Source organism: Acinonyx jubatus, chromosome B2 (genome assembly GCF_027475565.1).
Source record: "Acinonyx jubatus isolate Ajub_Pintada_27869175 chromosome B2, VMU_Ajub_asm_v1.0, whole genome shotgun sequence".
NCBI classification, from domain to species: domain Eukaryota; kingdom Metazoa; phylum Chordata; class Mammalia; order Carnivora; family Felidae; genus Acinonyx; species Acinonyx jubatus.
The window spans coordinates 67,013,057-67,022,500 of NC_069385.1; the positions used below are offsets into that span (position 1 = coordinate 67,013,057).

The window sequence follows — 9,444 nt, forward strand, 5'->3', positions numbered from 1 at the left end:
AAGGTGTACTTGAAGAAATCATAGCTGAGAACTTCCCTGATCTGGGGAAGGAAAAAGGCATTGAAATCCAAGAGGCACAGAGAACTCCCTTCAGACATAACCTGAATCGATCTTCTGCACAACGTATCATAGTGAAACTGGCAAAATACAAGGATAAAGAGAAAATTCTGAAAGCAGCTAGGGATAAACGTGCTCTAACATATAAAGGGAGACCTATAAGACTCATGACCGATCCCTCTACTGAAACTTGGCAGGCCACAAAGGAATGGCAGGAGATCTTCAATGTGATGAACAGAAAAAATATGCAGCCGAGAATCCTTTATCCAGCAAGTCTGTCATTTAGAATAGAAGGAGAGATAAAGGTCTTCCCACACAAACAAAAACTGAAGGAATTTGTCACCACTAAACCAGCCCTACAAGAGATCCTAAGGGGGATCCTGTGAGACAAAGTACCAGAGACATCGCTACAATCATGAAACCTATGGACATCACAATGACTCTAAACCCTTATCTTTCTATAATAACACTGAACGTAAATGGACTAAATGTGCCAACCAAAAGACATAGGGTATCAGAATGCATAGTGGACTATTTAGATCATTTACTATAGTAAATGAAATTTGTGCATGTCAGAACTGTGCAAAGCAAAGACTAACTATATATTGTCACCTGACCACAACAGTGACATTCTATCACCTTTACCATATTTTGTTAGTCACAAGTGATAGGTCCTGCTCAACTCAAGGAGTGGGGATTATACAAAGCATAACACCAGAGTATGGAGAGGGGATGATTATGGAGGCCCTCTCAGAATTCTGCCTATGATTGTGTTTATAATTTTACTAATTCTGGTTAATTCTGTAGCACAATACATTCCTACCAGGACTATATGACGGTTCTTGACTCTCCACAGTTTCATTGAAACTTGGTATTATCAGATATTTATTTTTGCCAGTTCAATAATTGAAAAGCATGATCATTATTTGCAATTTCACTTTCTTGTCATTAAAATTTAGTAACTTTTATGTTTTTAGACAATCTTCTTCCTCTTTTTTGAATTACTTATATTCATTGATTATTTTCCCATTATTCATAGTTTTCATTTTATTTCCTAGGAGTAGTTTATGTAATCTAGATAGTAATTCATAGTATATTGCATATGATGAAAATGTATGTTCTCAGTCTGATCTGTGCCTTGAATCTAGTTAATCATGTCTCTTTTAGTATAGAAGTTTTAATTTGAATGCATTAAAATTTATCAGTCTTTCCCTCTGTGCCATTTTAAAAATACTGCCCAAGCCCTAAACCAATTCCATTATTTTTTCTTCATAAAAATAACACCAAAGTATAGAATTAACAATTGGTTGTTAAATCAATGAAAATTATTATAAATGTGTCACAACAACTATTTTCAATTCTAAATATCCAGAGTTAAAATTTAATATCAAAAGCAAACATAAAATTAGGAGGAATTAAAACAAATCATGATTTGCTATATTAACTGCATTCTCCAAAAAAAATAAATAATGCGTTATGACAGCAATCTTTTCCAATAGGACATAGGCAGAAGATACCAAAGACAATTTCAGATTGAGCAAAAAAAGGAATATGACTGAGATATTTTGGAAAATTTACACCCAAAGTTAAATGAAAAGTGCTAATTATTTGTAAAATCTCAAATGCATTCGAATGGCAACATTATTATAAAAATTGTCCACTACTAACTCAAAGCATCACTTTGATCTGTTTGGCCCAGACAATTTCTTTCCTAGGATATGAGCTCTGTTTTCTTTTTCTTTTTCTTTCCAAGTAGGTTAATACAAAAGCACTTCAGATAATAAGAAAGCCAAAGGATTCAGTCTTTTCATCAAAACATGAAATGGAAAGGCTGTGAAATTAAAGATAGAGATCTGTTTATTTGTATAGAGACAAATTAAAAATGCATCTGTAAAACAAAACAGTCAGCTTTTTTGTGTTTGGTGTTCATTTGAGCTAATCTAAAGCACGTGCGCACACACACACACACTCTATATGAAATCTTCCCATTAAAAAGTAATTAGAAATGACTTTTAAAAATAGCCTCCCAAATTCCCTTTGTATAACTTCCGACAACCCCTTCATCTTATCAAGTTTTTTGTTAAGACTGTCATTATGCTGACTGGATTGTGCTTCTTTTTTGTTTCTACTAAATGGTTCTAGGGGGACAAAATATTCTCTTGTGTTTAAAATAAGTTTAACCTATTTAATACATATTGTTTCACATAGAAAATATGCACACCTTTAAAAATCTATTTCTGTTACTTATGTACTCAGTATCAATATGCAAAGAGAACACTGTAATTCAGCAAGATTCTCCGCAAGGATCCTCTTAACAAATCCAAAGTCTAGATATCTGGTAATATAACCTGAGGCTGAAGAATTCTATAGCCCAACCTACCGCCTTGTGGATTGCAGTTTATTCCCTGTGGGTAATACATCAACATCTGAAAACCTGAATGGAAGTTTTAAAAGAAAAAAAAATTTCAGACATGAAAACTTCAAAATCAACCTCCAGATGGTTTCAATGCAGTTTAAAATTTCAGCCTCAGAAATTCTCTGTAGGATTTTCTACCTTTTTAATTCTTTGGTCTCAGAAATATTCAGTATAGTGTTTTCTATTGCTCTTTTTGAATTTTCCTTCTATTTTCATAGCTAGCATTTATTAATGACCATTTATTTTTGAAACCTCATTAAAGGGCAAAAAGCGCAGGTTTAAGAAGTCTCTTCTAAGGTATGGTCTCGCACTGAGAGACAGAAATGTCTGAGGAATGAAGAATTGCCACGGGATTGCAATAGTTTAGGAATGGAGACAAGCTCACCGTACTCACTCTAAATATACCCCCCTTCTCCTGGGGTGGGGGGCAACTTAAAGGGACTAAATATGCCCTCAGACCTCCAGTTATATGTAGGGCCAAGGGAAATCCCAGCAGAAAATGAGGGAGAGGAAAATGTGTTCAGGGTATTTGACCCCTTGGCTCCCTTATAACATGTGACCAGAAGTCACTGCTTCTGGCAAGGTAGCCAACTTCTTCTCCTCCCAGCTTCCTAGAACTGCTCTCCCCAGCCCCTTTCAGGCTGAGTGTGGTAACAGCTTTGCAGCTACTTGCTCTGTTATTCCACTATCCTTTGTGGTTCCCCTATGCTCACACTTTTTAAATAAATTGCGTTTTGTAAATAAACTCATCTCAAATGATCCTATTTTAAGTATGCCATATTTTATCAGAACTCCTGATACATTTACTATAAGAAATTTATCTAATTTAAAATCAGTGATTCTCGGGGGCCTGGGTGGCTCAGTTGGTTATTAAACATCCAACTTCAGCTCAGCTCATGATCTCGCAGTTCCTGAGTTCGAGCCCCACATCGGGCTCTGTGCTGACAGCTTGGAGCCTGGAGCCTGCTTCTGATTCTGTGTCTCCTTCTCTTTCTCTCTCTCTCTCTCTCTCTCTCTCTCTCTCTCCTGGTCCCTCCCCCCACTCACTCTCTCTCTCTCTCAAAAATAAACAAACATTAAAAAATTAAAAATCAGTGATTCTATAGGCAAATTATAGGTATATTTTACACACACAATTTTTCTTATTCAATTACTCAGTGGCCACTAACAGCGTGACAACTATTTTGAGGCAGTTTTGACTTTTTTTTTTTTTTTTTTAGTGTCTAAAAGGGATCTTGAGAGATTCAGATTGTGTATGCCAGTTTGTGCCCGGACCAGTCACATGAACTAAAGGAGCTCATATTTTCTCACATAGGAGCAGGAAAGACAGCATGTGTTGGGAGTGAAATACCAGGGACCAGAAGAATAAGTTGAGTTGTGCTGGAATAATTCACCAGAGGAGCCATCAGGATGGCCACCCCTATAAAAGAGGAGCAGATATGACATGAGCAGGAGAGGAAGGACGGCTGTGAGAAGGGAACTTTGTGAGCATTATAGGGACTCTACTGGTATGAAGGGCTAATAAGAGCTGCTGGAAGAGTCTGGCCTGAGGGGTTCAGAACCATTTGAGAAATTTATGTGGACTATGGATCTACTGCTGGAAAAATGTCACCAAGGACTTCCTGAGCTGTTGCAGTTCTGAGAGAACATGGGGAGGAAAGTAAGGCGGTAACTTGTGTTTTCTACACAGAATAAGAGCAACCAGCTTGGCTGTGTGGTGTGTTTGGGGAGTAGGAAGTGATGCTTGTCCTTGAAATGCGGTCCTCCATAGGCAAGGGACTCAATCAGAGGAGGATAAGCAGATACCTTCTCAACATTTGATCGTGGGCTTCATAACAGACTCAAATCTTGTCCTAAAATGTGCTGGACCCAGCTCGAAAGCAAGCACCGTCTCCCAGTTCCTTTCCTTTTTGAACCCTATTTCTAGTATATTTGTTAAAACAGAGTTGACTGACGCAGACGGGATCAGATGCAGCCTGGCTCTTACTGGGGAATGCCTAGAAGGAATAGGAGACATGAACCTTCTCCAGGTAGAAATCACCTGCCCAAGGTAAAAACTCTCCTAAAAATGGTCTCCCAGTTGAGTTAGTCCAGCCCCCTGGGAAAGGAAATTGGGCGTTGGATTAGGGGAGGAATCTTTGAGTCTTGAAGTGATAGAGGCCTAGATACTACCAGTAAATACCATGTCAATTTTCTCATTGACTCCTTTAAGAAAAGAAGACATCACATACCCACTAATTGAATAAATATTAAAATATCATATAAAATAAGCCAAGTACTATTCTGGGTACAAGGGGCCCAGCACTGTGCAATACAGACAAAAAACTCCTGCCTCATGGCACTTAGAGTCTAGTGAGGAAAGAGGAACAACAAACAAGATTAGTGAGTCAGATATGTAGTGTGTTCTAATGGTGGTAAGTGCTAAGGGGAAACTGAAAAGGGACTAAGGAAGAAGTAAAGGAGGGAAATTGGTCGACTACTGGGAGAAGAGGGTCCCAAGCATAATAAACAAATTCAAAGGCCCTCAATGGAAGTCTTATGTTCCAGGAACAACAAGGGGCCAGTGCAGCTGGAATGGAGTGTACTAGATAGAACACAACGAAAGGAGAGGTCAGGAAGCAAAGGGACCTAGATGTGGTGAGGCCATCGTAAGGACGTGTAGTGAGATGGGGGCATTGACAAAGGGGTGACACTTTGAAGACCATCCTGGCTGCTGTGTTGATCATGGCTGCAGAACGCCAAAGGCTGAAGCAGGAGACCAGTTAGGAGGCCACTCAAATAGCACAGCCAGAGACTTGGTGGCGTGGACAGGGTGTTAGTAGGTGAGGCGGTGAGATCCGGTCCACTTCCGGCTGTGTTTTGGATGCAGAGACTGCAGGCTGTGATGGCGCAACCCTTGTTACACTTCCTTCTGTGCCAGAGGGAGACTCTTGCACAATGTCTGACCCACATCTGGTTGGAAAACGGCCTATGTAGATTTGCCGAGGGTAGCAAATATACACCAGTTGAGAAGGAGGTACTTAATAGGAGGAAAACCATTATTCTTAGAGTTAGCAACCTCTCAAGTAGAAGATTTGTTTTCATCAAATTTATATTTCTTAATGATGTCTTGGTATACAGGAGAAAAAAAATTATATAAATCTTTCAAAGGGGCTATGGAGTGCTAATCATCAAGCATTTGTTTTTCTGAGTGCATTATTATTATCTGAGTTGAGGGCTAGTGCTAACAGGATGAGAACGCTGAAGGAATTTTCCCTAGTGCTGTGGATGTTTTATCCACTAGCACTCAAAGGCATTATGCTGAACATCTACAGGGTCCTCTGAAAATATGTCAGACCTCAGGGAAGCATTGGCTTCAAATCACAGGAAAAAAACCTACATAGTGGAAAATAAATATTTAATTAAATTTTAATTAAATGTCTACAAATGCATAACCTTATGTCAACTTCATTAATTGTTAAATTTTGAATGCTTTTTTTTTTGAGAGAGAGTGAGCAGGGCGTGGGTGGAGAGAGGGAGACAGAGAGGGAGACAGAGAGAGATTTGTAAGCAGACTCCATGCTCATCACAGAACCCCATGCGGGGCTCCATCCCATGATTCTGGGATCATGACCTGAGCCGAAATCAAGAGTCAGATGTTTAGCCGACTGAGCCACCCAGGAGCCCTATTAAAATTTGAATTCTAAAATAAACGTCATGATATATGAGAACAATTTTAGGTTACAGTTTCCCACTTTGCAAGAATCCATGAGTTATCATGATTAATACAGTACAATTAGAACCAATTGTAATTTTATTGTAAGTCACTTCTTGCTAAATAACTTAAAAAGCAAAGTTATAACCATCTTTTCAAAATTGTTTATTGAAAAAATATTGAATGTGTTATTTGGGTGTCTTATCACATCTCAGAAAGGGGAGATAAAATATTTAATCGAAGTTTCAGGGGACCTCTGGGGGAAACAGAAACATTGACTGGGGGACTTTATTAAATAAATGTCTTCCTTCCCCATGGAGTCCTTGGTGAAAAGCCTAATCTCGTGGAGTTAGGATCCACCAAAATGCTGATCCTGCTTCAAGGTAGCATTGGAGCAAGATCAGAGGCTGCCGAGGAGGAGAAAATTAAGTCTGGATAGCACTGAAATATGCCAAATGTTGACTCTGACCATGTTTTAAATTAAACAGGCTAAAAGGAATAAATACAGAGATCATTGTTTTGAAAAAATGTTGTAAACTGAAGTTTTGGTTTTAGTTTGCAAAAGGTATGGACTCATTATGTTCAAGAATTTTTGTGGTATGTTTATAATTTGTAGATTGTCTGGCAGAAAGGAAAATAAAACTTACTGCTTTAAGAATGAACACAAACTCTTAGAAAAGGGAATAATAAAAATGAATTATCCAGAATATTTTCCCTGGCCTTAAACAAAGGGAAAGCTACAAACCACAGCAGCATGTAACACTTCCATAACAAGGAAAGGGCTGAATATGCTGATCGGAGTATTTCCAACAGTTAACAAGAGGGGGATAAGAAGTAAAAATAGCTTAAACAAAATTACTTCCAGCAATAAATTGTCATCTTATTAAAATGTAAGTTGCTGGGTGCTGTATGTATTAAATCACAGAAATAAAGGCAAGATTTGCACCAAGATTTATAGCCATTATGAGATAATGATTAGAAATGTTGCCGTTTTTCAAGTTTGATAGCTTGAAATGCCAAACTTGAAACACCTTCCATTCCTATTTTCCACCTGATATATGCCCACCCCAAACCCCCAATCCAAAGAAAATGTAGTGAGGATCTATCTCTGTCTTTTTCTTTGTTGTCCAATATGTTAATTCCTATTTGTCACAAACTCCAAATAGGTTACCATTTTTATTTTTTATTTATCATTTATCATTAAGTGAAAGGAGGACTAAGTTTAACAAAGTTCTCATGTTCTTCTTCTTTTTTTTTAAATCCACAATTTCAGAATATAGTGGTCTAATGGGGGTCTTCTTCCTAAACCAATTGCAACAGGGGCAATGGGCTAAAAGCCCATTGAAATCACTGGGCAGGAAGGACAATGGAACATTCAAAGGAACAAATTTGGGATTCAGACAGCTCTGGGTTTGAATCAAAGCTTGGCTTCTTACTGACCAGCCTTCTTACTAACTTCTATCAGACTCAGTTTCTTAATTGGTAACTCAGGGGTTTGTAAAAATTATATTATTAGATATAGGAAAGACATTATCAAACTTACAGTGTTAGAATTCTATGGTGAACCACATCACATCCAGTTCATTGGCATATATATGTATATATGTATATATATATATATATATATATATATATATATATATATATATTTTAATGTTTTTATTTATTTTTGAGAGACAGAAGGAGAGAGTGCGAGCAGGGGAGGAACAGAAGAGAGGGAGACACAGAATCTGAAGCAGGCTCCAATCTCTGAGCCACCACACAGAGCCCAGAGCGGGGCTCATACTCGTGAACCGCGAGATCATGACCTGAGCTGAAGTCGGACACTTAACCAACTGAACCACCCAGGCACCCCAAATGGCTTATGTGTTTAAGAGGAAACTACAAAAGGTAAACTTTCGAAATCACTTATACTTATTTTTGGAATATTTACTATAAAAATGTTCCATTATTGGGGCGCCTGGGTGGCGCAGTCGGTTAAGCGTCCGACTTCAGCCAGGTCACGATCTCGCGGTCCGTGAGTTCGAGCCCCGCGTCAGGCTCTGGGCTGATGGCTCAGAGCCTGGAGCCTGTTTCCGATTCTGTGTCTCCCTCTCTCTCTGCCCCTCCCCGTTCATGCTCTGTCTCTCTTTGTCCCAAAAATAAATAAATGTTGAAAAAAAAATTAAAAAAAAAGTTCCATTATGAAATTAATTAATCTACTCAGAATAAGCTTTCTAATCAACAAATACAATATACAACCATGTACTAGAGTTGGTATTCAAGGCCACAGTACCTCAAACTTTAGGTTGGATACATTTGATGGCCCATCAGTTACCTGGTCATTAAGGATATTTTCACCATTCCTAGGCTACTGAGTGTCAATCCTATGCCAGACCTCTTCAGGGAGAGGTCCTAAAGCTTCAGCCAGAGACTATGACATTCAAGAGTCAGTAGAGGGACAAAAATGCAACCCAGCTGTGGCAGCAAGTCCCCTTGAGCTATGAGTTGTCATACTTGGTATAGTACAGAGTTATAATCTGCACAGCCTGCTATTCCCTGACTGATCTGTCACCCTGGGACATTCCTTTTCCCTCCCTACTAAAACTGGTTGTATTCAGACTAAAGAACTCCAAAGTCTTGTTCCTAGATATGATTATTGAACAAATTTGTCTCTGTTGCCCTTGGCCCTCTAGCTACAGGATATTTCTGTTATGCAAAGTAGACATTCCTCATTTATTGATGCTGATATAATGCCGAGTCCAGCACTGAAACATAAATCCTCAATTCACAGATTAGATGAGTTACTATATTTTAAGTACTTAGACCTATGCTTGGCACATTATTATTTATTTATTTATTTTGAGAGACAGAGAATGCGAGCAGGAGAGGGAGAGAGAGAGAGAGAGAGAGAGTCCCAAGTAGGCTCCACACTGCCAACGCGGAGTGCAATGCCGGGCTTGAACTAACGAACCATGAGGTCACCACCTGAGTCAAAACCAAGAGTTGGATGCTTAACCGACTGAGCCACCCAGGCATCTCTGGCACATTATTAATATCATGTTAGTTCTTGCTTTTAAGAGTCAGAGAAAAGCAAAAACCCTCAACTGGTGTAGCCACATGGGGTCAGGGTAAAGAATTTGTTTTGGCTTAAAAAGTAGATAAGACTTTGATTCAAATCTCAGGCATATGAAACATAAGACAATTTTCTTCCTTAAGTCCCTGTTGCAGGCCATGAGTAAGGCTTAGAATTCCTACCTGCACATAGACAGGAGCCCAGTCACACGTCAGCTATGAT

At 38.8% G+C, this 9,444-nt stretch overlaps 1 long non-coding RNA gene across 2 annotated transcripts in view; it reads right to left on the reverse strand.

Annotated features, from left to right (window-relative positions):
• The window catches only part of LOC128315580 (uncharacterized), a 48,389-nt gene that overhangs the window by 29,645 nt on the left and 9,300 nt on the right, over positions 1 to 9,444 (reverse strand). For both annotated transcript variants that reach the window (XR_008298469.1, XR_008298468.1), the window contains exon 3: positions 9,405 to 9,444. This exon is cut by the window's right edge and continues 99 nt beyond it. This is a non-coding gene — a long non-coding RNA (uncharacterized LOC128315580). The remainder of the gene's footprint in view (positions 1 to 9,404) is intronic.